The sequence below is a fragment of the Sminthopsis crassicaudata genome, chromosome 3 (genome assembly GCF_048593235.1).
Source record: "Sminthopsis crassicaudata isolate SCR6 chromosome 3, ASM4859323v1, whole genome shotgun sequence".
NCBI lineage: Eukaryota > Metazoa > Chordata > Mammalia > Dasyuromorphia > Dasyuridae > Sminthopsis > Sminthopsis crassicaudata.
The window spans coordinates 42,848,381-42,863,294 of NC_133619.1; the positions used below are offsets into that span (position 1 = coordinate 42,848,381).

Here is a 14,914-nt window from a genome sequence, read left to right on the forward strand (position 1 = left end):
AAGTGCCAAGGCATCCTTTGCATTCTGGGTCATTACCAGTCATGTTGACTTTAGTCCTGCCATTGAACTTTAATGGCTGAGAGTGAGAGGTTAATGACTTTGTGCAACTCTCCCCTGATTAATGCCAAGTCATGAGTAAGTCAAGATATCACCTTGTGGTGTCATTAGTATTTTATGAAATAAAGACAAACAGATATTTGAGGGGGATCTCCGACACTCCCAGTTCAAGTTCCAACACTCCCAGTTCAAGTTCAATGTTGGAATGAAATGAGACATGGGTTAAGTCATTGAGCAGTTAATAAAAGCAGGTTTACTTTTCCCCAACATGGTAAAGACTTAGCTTCTTTGAGCATACTCCATTCCTTCCCCCCTTCCATAATGAAACAGATTTGGTCATCAGGGTAAAAGTGAAGGATATAGTGACTCACTGGTTGTTCATAAATCCTTGAGTTCACCAGAAAGCTGTATGAGGGAAATTAGGCCTAATAAGATCTCAGCTTTGTCTCTTTTTGGGGACCAGGGGGCAGTTAGGTGGTACAGTGGATAGAGTACTGGGCGGAAAGTCAGGAAGATTCATCTTCCTGATTTCAAATCTGGCCTAAGAAACTTAATAGCTACGTGACCTTGGGCAAGGATTTGCCTCAGTTTCCTCATCTGTAAAATGAACTGGAGAAAGAAAATAGTAAACCAATCCAGTATCTTTTCCAAGAAAACCCCAATTTGGGGCAGCTAGGTGGTGTAATGGATAGAACACCAGCCCTTTAGTCAGGAGGACCTGAGTTCAAATGTGACCTCAGACACTTAACTTAGCTGTGTGATCCTGGGCAAGTCACTTAACCCCAATTGCCTTAGCAAAAAAAAAGAAAGAAAAGAAAAAGAAAAACGAAACCCATTTGGGGTCACAAAGTGTGACTCACATCACATACGACTGAACAACAGTTCCTACAAAAAAGCTTGAGATCTGCTGCCATAGCTTCAATAATTGTCACCTCTATACCAATGAATAATTTTATTCATTTTATTAGCAAAGAGCAATCATGTTCTAGGAGCAAAGTATAGAAGCTCAATAGGCAGTTCCTGGTCTCAAGAAGCTTACTTTCTACTAGGCCACACCATAGAGATTAAAAAGGGGGAAAGAATAAGCACACATAATAGTAACTGAGTGGAGGCTCAAACATCTGGAGGAAGGGGGCAGGGAAGGGTGGGGGGGAGGAAGGGGGAAGGACAGGGTGGGGGGGAGGGCGGAGTATTTCCTGGAGGTGGAAGTTAACTTGAGGGGGGGGTCCTCTTTCCCCTAGATCTGATTAGTTTCCTCGTCCTCGCCTGCCCCCTCCCCCTCCCTCCTTCCTTTGCAGCTGGGAGGGATTTCTAATCCAGAGGGGGTAACAAAGCCCAAGGTCCAATAGCTGGTATGTGTCCGAGCAGATTTCGAGCCCAGAGCCAGCAGTTGGAAGCTCGCGCCCCTCCAACGCCCCCACCCACCTCGAGGTCCGCGGGAGGCCCAGTGGTTTGCTCCCCACGTGCCTCTCCCTCCCTCCTGCCCCGAACCCCCATAACGGCCGCTCCAGACTTCCTTGAACTTGCCATCTATAGAATTCTCTTCACACCGGACCGACCATCGGCGCTCTCCAAGGGCTAGTGTTGAATCGGAAAGAAACCTCAGTAGCGGCGGTAAGGAGATGGAAAATGGGTACAAAGTAGTCATTATTTCTGGGGTGGGGAGAAGCTGTCTGCAGGCGGCGGCCTTGGGGCGGAGCCTTGTGACCTTGCCTCAGTCCGAGCCTGTGGGGGGCTCCAGAAGCCTGACCCTTCTCCCCCACTCCCCGAAAAATCCCTCTTTCCCCCCCCCCCCAATCCCCTAGACCGGTACTCTGGGACCATTTTAAACTGTTGTATGTCCCATCCGTTGGCAGTCTGGTGAAAGCTCTGGAGCTCTCCTCAGAAGAGATCAATCCAGACATAGGATTATAAAGGAAATCGATTACAGCAAAATACAGAAAGCACAGGATTTAAAACAAATCCACCGACCTCAGATTAAGGATCCCTGGTCTACACCAGAGCAGCCATCCAGAGAAAGGAAAGCTTTTGGATCATCTTAGATCCTGGCTAGACTTTGTGTCAGCTTCAGACCTTCAGAATCCCTAATTCAACTTTTATTAAGCGCTTACTGCGCAAGGGATGATTTTAGGCCGTGGGGCTGCAAAGCATCAAGGTAGTCTTGTCCCAAGCACTTAGATTGTGCTGTGTGAGATCCCGCATATTCCTAGAGAAGCTAACCCAGGTGCATGCAAAGTTACATGAAGACACTACAAGTGTCAAACTAATAATTAAGGGGCAACTGACACAGTCTAAGAGGAGCGGGAACTAAGGGCTTCTTTATCCTGAGCGGTGAAGGATGATGAGGATTGAAGAGGTGAGATGCACTCCAAGGCAGGCCAGTTTGGAATGGAATGGAGAGTGTGTGTGTGTGTGTGTGTGTGTGTGTGTGTGTGTGTGTGAGAGAGAGAGAGAGAGAGAGAGAGAGAGAGAGAGAGAGAGAGAGAGAGAGAGAGAGAGAGAGAGAGAGACAGAGAGAGAGAGAGAGAGAGAGACAGAGACAGAGAGACTTTGATGTAGAAGCTTTGAATATTTGGAGATGACTGATATGGACATTCCAGAACCAAGTGGGATCACTTAATTCTGAGTCTGCTCCACACTTGAGAAAAGCATTTTAAAAGTGATCATGGAATAGTGACAGCTGGTGAAATTGACTGTCATATGTCAACCTTAGTGTCAGGTTTTGAGTTTCCTTTCTAAGTTTTTCCCTTTCAGCTCTTAGTCCCCCTCCCAAACCCTTTTATATCTCTCAGATCTTCCTTATTCTTGAGTTTAGGGGGAAGCCGATGAGAAGAGGATCTTCCCTGATGCCATTGTCCCATGCTATGCCAGCACACAAGGAACAGGTCTGGGGGGAGGATAATTAACTACTTCCCTTCACACACTCACTTCCAATAAAAGTGGCCCAACTATTTACTGTATTATCTTGGTGGAAGTTTAACTTTTGGAGCCTCAGTTTTCTCATCTGTAAAATGGGGGGCTCCCCCAAATCCAATGATCATGCTTTAATTAACACAAGATATAAGTGAATCACAACACTTAACAGATGGGCTTTTTGGTCTTTTCTTTTTGCCATCATGTCTGAGGATAACAGGAAGTAAGTGTGTTAGGGAAATGGATCTTCAAAAGAAGCCTCCAACTTGATCCGATGATTCCAGTAAAGTGAGTGCTTTGTTCTCGATGATGCCTCATAAAAAGATGTGTGTGGATGATCTCCTTGGTAAAGTGATTGCCAGGTAGATAATCAAATAATGGAGTTGCAGTGAAAAAAAGAAAAAAAAAAAAAAGAAAAAATCCTTAGAAATAAATCATGTAGGCAGTTTTTGTCTGTGTCTGCTGAACATCCCTCCAGGATGCAGTTTGCAGGTTCAGTGCATTCTTAACCTATTCTCAGCCTTCAAGAAGCATTATTGGGACGGGAGAATAAGACAAAAATTCTCTCCTAGAAAGTCTGTGAGCCTTCAGTGGGGAGAAAGTAAACCAATGATCCTATGATTTAGGAATATGTTCAGAAATTCTCTGGGGGATTGCTTAAAAAGTCTTTGTATTTGTGTATCCCTTGCCAGTCTATCAATACAGGAATTTGCTGTGCACCAAATATACAAATAAAGGCAAAAGACAGTCCTGCCTTCAAAGAGCACACAGTCTGATCATTTGATAGCCACTTAAGGACTACCGTAGTCAAATCCATCATTCTGCTTCAGTCACTCAGACAAAACCAAGCCGTGGCCATTAATTCTTTTGTCCAACTAGACTGTTTTCTATCTCCCATTAGTAAGATTAAAGACTATATTATTTTACCATGAAATAAAGCCTTTGAAGAAAGCCAGTTTTCTTTTTAATATCAGAATGAATTAAACTAGAGAAGTAATTTGATTTCTTCATATGAATTTTTTTTCCAATTTCACAAATGAACCTTTCACCAATTAGAAAAAATTCACATATCCAGTGTTAAAAATAGAGAAGGTGATGGGGGTTTTTCCACAGGGAACTGCATTTAGAGGATATTGAGAGCTATTTACAGTTTTTTAGCACCACAGATGTAAAAATAACTAGCTAGCAGGAAGAATTAATTGAAATGGGAAACTGCCAGATGGTTTGTGTGTTATCTCCAATGTTTACAGCTTTCATCTATAGACTTGCTGATTAAAAAGTTGACAGGAGGGCATCCTTGACCCGGGTACAATTATTGGTCATGACAGCCCTGCCTACGCCTTTGGCTCATATGCATCAGTTTGGATAAAACATTAATAGTTAAGGAAGTTAAAGAAAGTAGAACTTAAGCTTTCCCAAGCTAAATGGAAAGAAGCTTTTCAGATTTCACTCTGCTTCTGGTCATTGGAAAGAGACTCGGGGTTCAACTGGGGTCCTTGTAAGATCCTGCCTCCTTTCATTCCTAAATTTATTCAAACAAATACAAATGAACTTTATAACAAAACCACAGAGGAGCTGGCCCTTGTACATGATGATCTATCTCCTCCCTCCATGCCTTTGTGTAGGTGGTCCTGGTGTCTATATTACACTCCCTCCTTGTCCTTTGGCCAGCCCAAAGGGACAGCTGTTGTCTTCCAAAAGTTTACATTATGCTTGTAGTAGTTAATCTTGTGTGACTTTGTGATTTCATTTGGGATTTTTTTTTTTTGGCAGAGATAACTGGAATGATTCTCCATTTCTTTCCCCAGATCATTTTACAGATGAGGAAATTGAAGCAAAAGGGTAAAGTGACTTGCCCAGGGTCCCACAGTTAGTAAATGTCTGACGACAGATTTGAACTCAGGAAGTGACCACAGGCCTGGCACTAATCCACTGGACCACCCAGCTAGCATGCCATTTATTATCACTTCATTGGCCACATAGCTAATAATTAGCTTCTGACTTAGAATTTGAACTTGAGTTTTTGGACCCAAAGACTAGTAGTATTTACATTATATGCTGACTAATTGCTACAGTTCTTTGAAATATTGGATTTTCTATCAAGTGAAAAAGACCTATTCCTATTTTCAGGGGAATAGTTAAAATGGATCTTAAAGACTTGAGCTGAAGGGGCTTTGGAAATCAACTTCTTTTAAATTGTTCTACTGGTTTTGCTCATCTCATTCTATATCATTAAAAAAAAAGTCTTCTCAGACTTTTATGTTTCATCATTTCTTAACACACAATAGTATTTCTTTACATTGATATGCAATAATTTGTTCATACTTTCCTCAACTGATAGACACTCTTTCAGATTTTAGTTCTTTACTACTAAAAGAAGCACTCATGCAAATAATTTTCTTCTAAATGGATCTGTTTTTTCTTTCTTTGATATCTTTGGAGTATAAGACTAGTAGTGATAATTGCTGAAAGCATATATACAGGTTAGTAACTTTATTCCAAACTACTTTCCAGAATGACTGGACCAATCCAGTTCAACCAACAGTGAATTAACACATTTTTGTCTGTCTTTAGCATCTCCCACTTTTGTCATCTCCATCAATTTGATGGGTGTGAAATATAACTATACTCAAGAGTTCTTTTAATTTGCCTTTCTCTAATAGTTATTTAAACATTTTTCACATAGTTGTTAACTTGGATTTCTTTCTTTGAAAACTGAGCAAATCTTTTGGCCATCAATCAACTGAAAAATGATTCTTATTCTTATAAATTTGAATCCATTCCTTTTATGTAATAAAAATAGTATTTATATAACTCTTTAAGGTGGCAAAGCATTGTACTCAGAAATGAGATTTTTTTTAGAGAAATGATGCAAAGTCTTTTTCTCCCCAATGGGGGCAATCTTTGAATGATAGATTAGAAGGAAGTTAAGCTAAATCTTAGATAGATCAATAAATTTATCAATTTAATAAATGTCTATAGTGTTCTAGTCACTGCCAAAAGGCTAGAGATACAAAGACAAAAACTAAATAGCCTAAGTAAAGTGACAGAGGAGACAGAGCATCACATTCACATAGGACAATATGACTGGATGATTAGCTAGATAGTGGAAGTAATGTAAGTGAGGGGTCTTTATTTAACATTTAAATGTTAAATAAAGAGAATTTGTTTGACCATAGAAGTAATAAGGAGCCACTGGAGTTAACCTAGATGTTAGTAAAATTGCTTTTTGACAGTTGTGGGAAGGATGGTCTGGAGTGATTAGAGACTTGAGGCAAGATGCCCAATCATGAGGCTATTTCAATAATTGAGGTTTGTGGTGATGAGGATTTTAATTAGGGTGGTGATTGTGAATGGGAAAGAAGGGGACATAGCAAGAGATATGAGAGAAAATGACAAAATTTGGTCACTGAACATACAGGGCGAGAGTAGGGAGTAAAGGATTATGCTAAGGTTAAGAAGCTGGGTGACTGATTCTTTCAGCTGTAATGGGGAACTTCAGAAGAGAAGTCAATTTTCACAGGAAATGTAATTATTTCTTCTGAGACAAATTGAATTTGGAATGCCTATGGAATATCCTGTTTGAAATATCTAATAGGCATTTAATGATCCTGACATGGAGTACAGGAGACTGTGGCTGCATAAATAGATTTGGGGCTCATCTGCATAGAGATAATAATTGAATCTGTGAGAGCTGATGAAGTCACTGAGTGAGAAAGTACAGAGAGAAGGGAATTCGGGACAGAACCTAGTTAGTGTTAAGATTTTTCAGTTGAAGCCAAGCCATAAAGATTGATTCATCACATCCATCAGAAGTTGGCTTAGAAAAAGGCATGGCCATTTGTTAATTCACATTCAGAGCCAATCAGTATAAACTACAGACCTCCCATTTCTCAGGGGGCAATGAACGGCCTCTGACCAAGTTATTGAGAAAAATGCTAATGGAAGCTCCAAAGGATGCTTGTGAGCATGGCATTTTGACATTGTAGGCTTGAATCATTTCTTGGATGTTTCTTTCTTTGAAATCTATTGAAATGAATAGATACAATAGAAAGAGCATCACATCTGCAGTCTTAAGAACTTGCCTCTGATCCAGATTCTGTATTCTATTACTTTTTTGATCTTGGGGAAATTACATAATGTCTTTGAATCAGTTTCCTTATCAATAGGTCCTTTCCAGTTCTAAATCTAAGAGCCTATGATCCTGTTTTTTTTTAACTGAGATGACATTTCCATCTCGGAAGCCAGCCTGTCCTCTCATACAGGAGATACTCTGCCCAGCTATTTACAATCAGAAAACTAGGATGCCTACAAGGTGTGGGAGCCAAGAGAAATCATTTTAATTCTTTGGTAATCTATAAAATGGGGAGAGTGATCCTTGTTTTTTGTACCCCTTGGGGTTGTAGGTGAGGAAAACAGTTCATAAGCTTTAACTTTGTATATAAATCGAGCCTGGAAAATGTGCCCTGTGGTAACTGAGATCTTGTCATGTCCCATGTCTGAGCCGTAGTTTCTTAACCTATAACATGGAAAGGTTGGGTCAGTCAGTAAACACTTATTAAGTACCTACTGTTTGCCAGTCACTGTGCTGAGGCCTGATGATACATACATTGTCAAAAACAGTCTTTGATTTTAAGGAGCTCATTGTCTAATAGGAAAGATAATACAAACAGATATAGATGGGATAAATTGAAGGCAGCCAACTGAGGGAAAGGACTAGAATTAAGGGAGATCTAGAAGGCGGGAGTTTAGCTTATCCTTGAAGGCTAAGACTCCTTCCAAGGGAGCCAGAGAAGGCAGGAGATAGAGGTGAGGCGGGAGAGAGCTACAGGCACTTCTGATTCTTACAATTTTCTCATGTGAGTTATTCTAATAGCTGACATTTGTAGTGAGCCAAGATCCACAAAGTAAGTGCATTATAGTTATCATCTTGATCCACACAACAGACCAGTGAAGTAAGTACTAGTGGTAGTGTTATCCCTAATGCCAACTGGAATTTGGCCATACAGCTTGGCACGTGACAGGCAGGCGCTGGGACTGGTTCTTTGCTCTTTTCATTACTCCTCAATGTCTGTGAAAGGCAGCCTCTCCCTGCATGGGACAGCCTGTCGCCCCACTCTGGAAGGCAGGTAGTATCCCCCAGCAGTGAAGTGGACCATGAGCCTCTAGCTCAGTGCCATCCATACAACTGAGGGTAATTGGGAGATGGTAATTAATGCTAATGGACCAGCTTTGGATGCTGGAGGGCAGCATTCTGATGGAGGGAGGGTACATGGCACCTGGGCTAACCTACTTTACTACCTCTCTGTTAACTTCCTCTTTGCCCTGAGCTCCCTGATACAGTTGGACCCCTGGCTAAATCCATATGCTACCTTTGATGCTATTGACTATGCGATCTTGCCCAAGTCTCTCTTGTTTCTAAATCTCCTTTTTCTCATCAGTTGTGATTGCCATTGTACTAGATGTTCTCTTAGATTTCCTCCAAAATTAGATTCATAATTCTATGGTGTTACTTGGACTTTCTAACTTTCAGAGCCTTCCTAAGGACAAGAGCATGGGAAATAGTCTTTAACAAATAAGAGCTGGTGGGACTAGTGGCTGAGTGATGGATTTGAAACCAAAGTCTTGTGTTCAAATGCCCATTCTCATGTCCCATTTGAAATCGTTAGCTTTTCCTCATTTTATCAAATTTGCCACAAGAGGTCAGTATTGCCCTCCTCCTCTCCAAATTCATCACAGATGCCCTATTGTCAATGAAATTCTCTAGGACCACATTTCCTGCCCCAAAAAATGTATTTGGAAACTCAGGAATAGAAAATTTTATTGCTGTCAAGTTAACAGAGAACTTATCCAAGAGTATTCTTCACTAACATTTACCTGCTCTATGATCTTGGGCAGGTCAATGGCTTCCTTGAGATTCAGCTTCCATTTCTAGATGCATGGTCCCACAGGTCTCTTGAACTTGAATTTTATGGATAGTTGTAATTTTTATGTGGACTGTTTAAAAAAACCAAATCTGGTGAGAAGTACAAAGGAGAGAAGACCTATTCAAGTAAATAAAGAGGGACTTTAGGAAGAGAGAGTGAAACATGAATGGAAATAGCCCTAGTGGAAGCTCCCAGCCCTGCTTGCAGGGTGCCATGGGAGGCCATGAATGATTGGGGGAGGGGGTGCTGAAGAGCCTTGGATCTCTTAAGGAGCAGGATTTGAATCTTTCTCTGATAATTCACAAGTTCATGAGCATGAACAAATAAGTCTTGTTTCTCTCCCTGTCAGTTTTATCCACCTATAAAATGAAGTGGCTACTTGAGATGACATAATTTGTTCCTTCTAGTCCTACAAATTATATGGATTATTTAGAGTACATTATAGGCTCTCTCTACTATGTTCCCATACTATGATGCTCCTCACGCCATAGGTACTATATAGATTATACTAAATGCTTACAAATTCTGGAAGCCAGTGTTATCTTTGTAGCCGTGTGCTGTGTTTGGATTTCAGGTTCTATCTCTGCCTCTTGATAATCCTGTGATTTGGGTGAATGACTGCTTTCTCTGATCCTAAGGTTTCTTTATCAGCAAATAGAAAGATATTGGGTAATAATGACCTCGAAGGGCAGCTAGCTCTTTAGAAGGGACAAATTCTGATCACAAGATTAACCATGGGTGGGAGCAGAATCCTCCAAATATTGGAAGCTGAAGGCTGATAACTGGCTGCTCAGCAGATCCCTATTGCCAGGGGGACAGGATCTTTTGGCCTCTGCCGTATTGGAATATAAAATTGCTCTGTTTGCCTGAGTGAAGCAGTGGCAATCTTTATTTTCTAGACTGATCAATAGACAACTTCTGAAATAATTAAGGCGAGGAAGGAAAGTTCTTAACAGAGAACATGTTTCACACACATGCACATGCACATGCACACAGAAAACTTGGGATGATTGCTTTTAGAATTTTAAAAAATAGTGCTTTTAAAAAAAAGATAATTACATGAAATTCATTTGTTTTATAAACAATGGTTGGCTTGTCTACTTAAAAGTTCCAATAAAATGTAATACAAAGTGATTGTTTCTTTCAGTTTTACTGTATTCACAGATCTCCCAAGTATTTACCAAGAGAATATCTCAAAATACAACTAAATCTAAACCTTTTTCTGGCTGAAATCCACAGGTTGGGATTTCCTCCCCCAATTCTGTTCTTATGTTTGCTTCTTAGCAATGTAATGATCATGTCTAAACAAGACCAACATAATCTCTCAAAATATAAATTCAGATTAAAAAAAAGCAATTTTATCTCCCTGATGCAAAGAAAAGCAAAAAAAAAAAAAAAATACCTGCATTACCTAATGACTTTATAATAGTAATCGGTTTGTTATAGCTTCCTGAGCCTTGGATATGATCACATAGCTAGCAAGGATAAAAGGCTGATTTTAATTTACATGTTCCTAAAAACAAGCTCAAGGCTCTGTCTCCACCCAATGTTAACATAAATGGGTCTTCAGGTTACTGAAGTCTTTTTTTGGCAAAACTGAAAGGTAGTGAAGGATAGAGGGCAAGAAGACCCGTTTTCAAATCTTGCCCCTCCCTCTCTCCTCTACCTCTCAACTTCTCTCTCTCTGTCTGTCTCTGTTTCATACATCTACACACTTAGACACACATATACACACATATGCACACACACATATACTATATGTAGCTATAGCATCACTGTTGAGTCACTTAATCTTTTAGAGTTCCGGGCCACTTTCTAAGACTAAATTATTGACGTACTATCACCTACCTCAATAGATTGAGGTTCTACAAGCCATTTCCACACACCAGTGAAATCAGATTTCCTCTTAAAATGACACGACTTTGAGATCTACCTTGGCTGACATTATAGGATACGTGCCCCAAGTGGAAAGGATTGCTCTTATTCTACTCAGGATGCAATGCCAAATTATTTGTAGGAGATGGTTTTTGCTGATTTTTTCAAATGTTGGGCAGACTTTAGTTTCTTGACACTTTCACCTTTGCATTACTGGCGCCCAGCACAGTCCTTCAAACATAGTAGTGCTTAGAAAATGTTTGTTGTGGGCATCATTCATCATTTTCCCTTTCTGCTTCCTCACACAGGAACTCCTTGAAAAAAATGTGAAGTTGAGGGGATCTGTGTGAAAGTCCTCCTCAACTTGTACCTTGAACATTACTATGTATTCCATCCAGGTAGGCACAAGCAGCCTTCGAGCTATTCTGCAGCTTTCAGATGCTTTTTGGCATTCTGCACAGCATTCTATGTAAATATTGGTGATCTGGAACCTGTGGGGAAGGTTAATAATTGGTTATTTTCAAATTTCTCAGTGATTCTTCTCAGTCAGCTCAGAAGATGACTATTGATTCTTTCTGTGTATTAGAGAATCAGATGAATACCCAAGTCCCATCAATTCTATTCATTGGAACCACAGTTCTTTGGGAGGATTTTAGATGCCACATTTTGCACTTAGTGCAACATTAAGGCCACTTATGGTTGACTTGGACAAATGACCAAAAATTTTAGTTGCTCATCCAGTTTCTTTTAATGTTTTTGTTTTTGCTTTTCTTCCTCTAGGTTTCTGTGTATTTACATTCCCCAATCTTGTGTGCTCTCTTATTTTTTTGTTGAGGCTTGCCATTGTAGATTTATTTTGCCATTAAATTCATTATTTTGATTGTGGAGAACATACATTCTACTCCCATAATTCTAACTTTCCCTTTTAAACCACTTTAGAGACAGCATATTATATGGTTTCATATTCTCAAATTCCACAGGGTCATTGGTCTCATCAAGTCTTGGATCATTTCCCTTTATTTTGCAGTATTTATTCATAAATACCTGAACTTGTTTATTAGATCTGTAAGCTATATTTCCTTCTGTTGTTGCTATTTTTCCAACTGATCTATCTGTTTATGTTCAAAGCTTCTGAGATTTTTTTCTCTTCCTGAAATCTTTGGTACTTAGTCTTCCCCCATCCTATTCCCTTGTCAATTTTCCTTATCATTCACTTCTGACTCACTCCCGTCTCAGTAAACCACTTAGGGGATGAATCTCAAAACATCTCAATCTTCTCCTATTCTAGGCAATTCACGGTTCATCAGCCTAGGTCTGTGTGAATCTTAGATCCAACTGTATGATCAGAATTAGCTCCAGCTGGATGCTGTGCTCTTTCCTCAGGCTTGTTAGAGTGGTGCAAAGCCTCTTCTATGAGTTTTGTGGCCTGCCTCATTCCTGTTCCTTAGTTCTCTGGCCTGGCTCCAAAAGTTGAGAGCCTACCTTTTCTGGCAATGGCTAAAGCTGATTTTCCTGGCACTTGCAGAGGTTGCTTTTGGCAGAGCTTGTTTTTCCCAGCACCAGTTTTTGAAGTTTCTGGGCTTCAACTCCAGCAGGCTTTTGCCCTTGAAGAGGTGTGGTCAAGCTGGCTATTAAGATCAAGCAAAATTTTGTAATCTGGAACTGGGTTCTCTGCCACACTTAGAAACGACCAGGATATAGAGCTGGGTTTTGCTGTGAGTCTGTGGAATGTCCTTGAGTCCACTAGTATGATATCTCTCATATTAGACAATTTGATATATGTGAGTTGGTACTTCAGAGTTGTTTTAATTTGCATTTCTATAGTCAATAGTGATGGAGAGCATTTTTTTCATGTGACTATTGGTAGCTTTGACTTCTTCTGAAAACTGTCTGTTCATATCTTTTGACCATCAATTGAGTGACTTGTATTGTTATAAATGTGTCTCAGTTCCCTATATAATAAGAAATAAAGTCTTTATCAGAGAAATTTGCTGTAATCTCCTTTTCCTTTCCTGTTTTTAATTTTGGCTGCATTGGTTTTGTTTGTGCAAAACTCTTTAATTTCATGTAACCAGAATTATCCATTTAATTCTCATGATCACTCTCTTATCTTTTGTTTGGTCAGAAACTCCTCCTTTACCCATACATCTGACAGGTAAAATTTCCCCTGCTTCTCTAATTTAGTTATGATATCATCCTTTATGTCTAAAATCATTTATCCATTTTGTCCTTCTTGGTAATATGGTATGAGAAATTGGTCTATCACTTTCCAGTTTTCTTGGATGATGAGTTTTTATCCTCAAAGCTTGAATATTTGGGTTTATCAAACAATACATTACTAGGGTCATTTACTACTGTGTATCTAATCTATTCCTCTGATCTTCCATTCTGTTTCTTACCAGGTTTCAGATTGTTTTGATGATTATCATTTTGTAACAGTTTAAAATTTGGTACTGCTAGGCCGCCTTCCTTCACATTTTAAGAGATTGATTCCCTTGATATTCCTGACCTTTATTTCATTATATTTTCTAGCTCTAAAACAATTCTTTGGTATTTTTATTAACATTCCAGTGAATAAGTAAATTAATGTAGGCATAATTGTCATTTTAATTATACTGACAGCCTGTCTTTGTGTGAAAAGTGTTTTATAATTCTGTTCACATAGTCCCTGAATTTGTCTTGGCAGGTAGAGAAAAGAGGAATTCTAAAAACTGTGATGAACCTTTGAAATAAACTACTACTCTGAGCCAAGAGCTACCAACTTTGGAAAGTTCCTCATCCTCAGTATGCTCACCAAGAAGTTTTTGGCACAAACCATTCTGGGATTTAGGTTAAGTTCAAAATCCATGTTAGAAAATTAGTTTTAAAAAATAAAATAAAGTATACTTTGAGAGTAATACTGTTGTGTGTATTCTTAAACTTTATAGTTAACTATTGTCAGACTTTTTAAAAATTTAAATTAAGATACAGCCCCATTTTCGAGTTCTATGAGCATAAGTCAAGCTCAAATTTCTTCAAATACCTTACAAAATCAGATATAATGAAATATCTTTTGGAATACTTGGCTTAATTCTTAAGGAAACTTTTAGAAGGAAGCAAATGAAGGTTTTCACATTTGTGAGGGTGGAAATGTAATACTGATTTATGGCCAATATTTGATGTCTTGTAATTTTCTTTGTATTATTTGTGATAAGCTTTTTAACTCTATATACCACACTCTGATACTTCCAATTTCTTCTTGGTTTCAGTATAATGTACACAAAGAGAATAATTTAGTGATTGTTAGCTTTACTAAGAATGCTTCCTGACCCCCCCTCCAAATAGAAATGTCAAAATATATGAGATGATTTAAAATCAAGTTATATGCTTATATCTTGTATAGAAACTTTAACCCTTTGCATTAGGTATACCAGTCATGATTAGAAACATAAAAAGATAAAACAATTGAAGATGGAACCCATAGAGGTCTATCTTAGTTTGGTGAAGAGAGAGAAGGAATATGGTAGCTACTATGTTCCAGGCACTGTACTAAGCTCCCTAGGAATTAAATGCTTTTATGATCCTCATTTTACAATTACAAATTGAGGCAAATAGAGGTTAACTAACTTGCTCAGGGTCGTAAAGCTAAGTGAGATCAAATTTGAACTTGGGTTTTCATAACTTTGTGATCTGTCCAATGTATTTACAGTGGTCTGGTAGAATGGCTTCTTAGCTTAAAGCTCAAAGACCTGAATTCTAGTCTTGGTTATGTCACTCACTAGTTTTGTGACCATTCTACTTCGTGTATTCATACATACACATACACACACACACACATACATTTAGTTGAGTGGATAGTTCAACATTAGGAAAATAGTTTTAAACTACATAATTATATAGATACAGAAAACAATCTTTTAACAACACTCTGGAATATTCTATTAAAATAAGCTGATTTTAGGAGGAACTGGAAAAATTTACACAAAACTAATGCTAAGCGAAAGCAGAACCAGCAATACATTGTACACAATAACAGCAAGAATGTGTGATGATCAACTATGAAATACTTGGTTCATCTCAGTGGTTCAATGATCCAAGGCAATCCCAATAGACTTTGGATAGAAAATGCCATCTGAATCCAGAAAAAGAACCATGGAGATTGA

General features: G+C 39.0%; 1 long non-coding RNA gene across 1 annotated transcript; it reads left to right on the top strand.

The window, feature by feature from the left end:
- Nucleotides 1–1,510: 1,510 nt before the first annotated feature.
- Nucleotides 1,511–13,669, top strand: LOC141560357 (uncharacterized). The gene is made up of 3 exons (XR_012487704.1): nucleotides 1,511–1,671; nucleotides 11,081–11,170; nucleotides 13,459–13,669. It is a non-coding gene; the product is annotated as an uncharacterized LOC141560357 (long non-coding RNA).
- The last annotated feature ends 1,245 nt before the right edge of the window (nucleotides 13,670–14,914 follow it).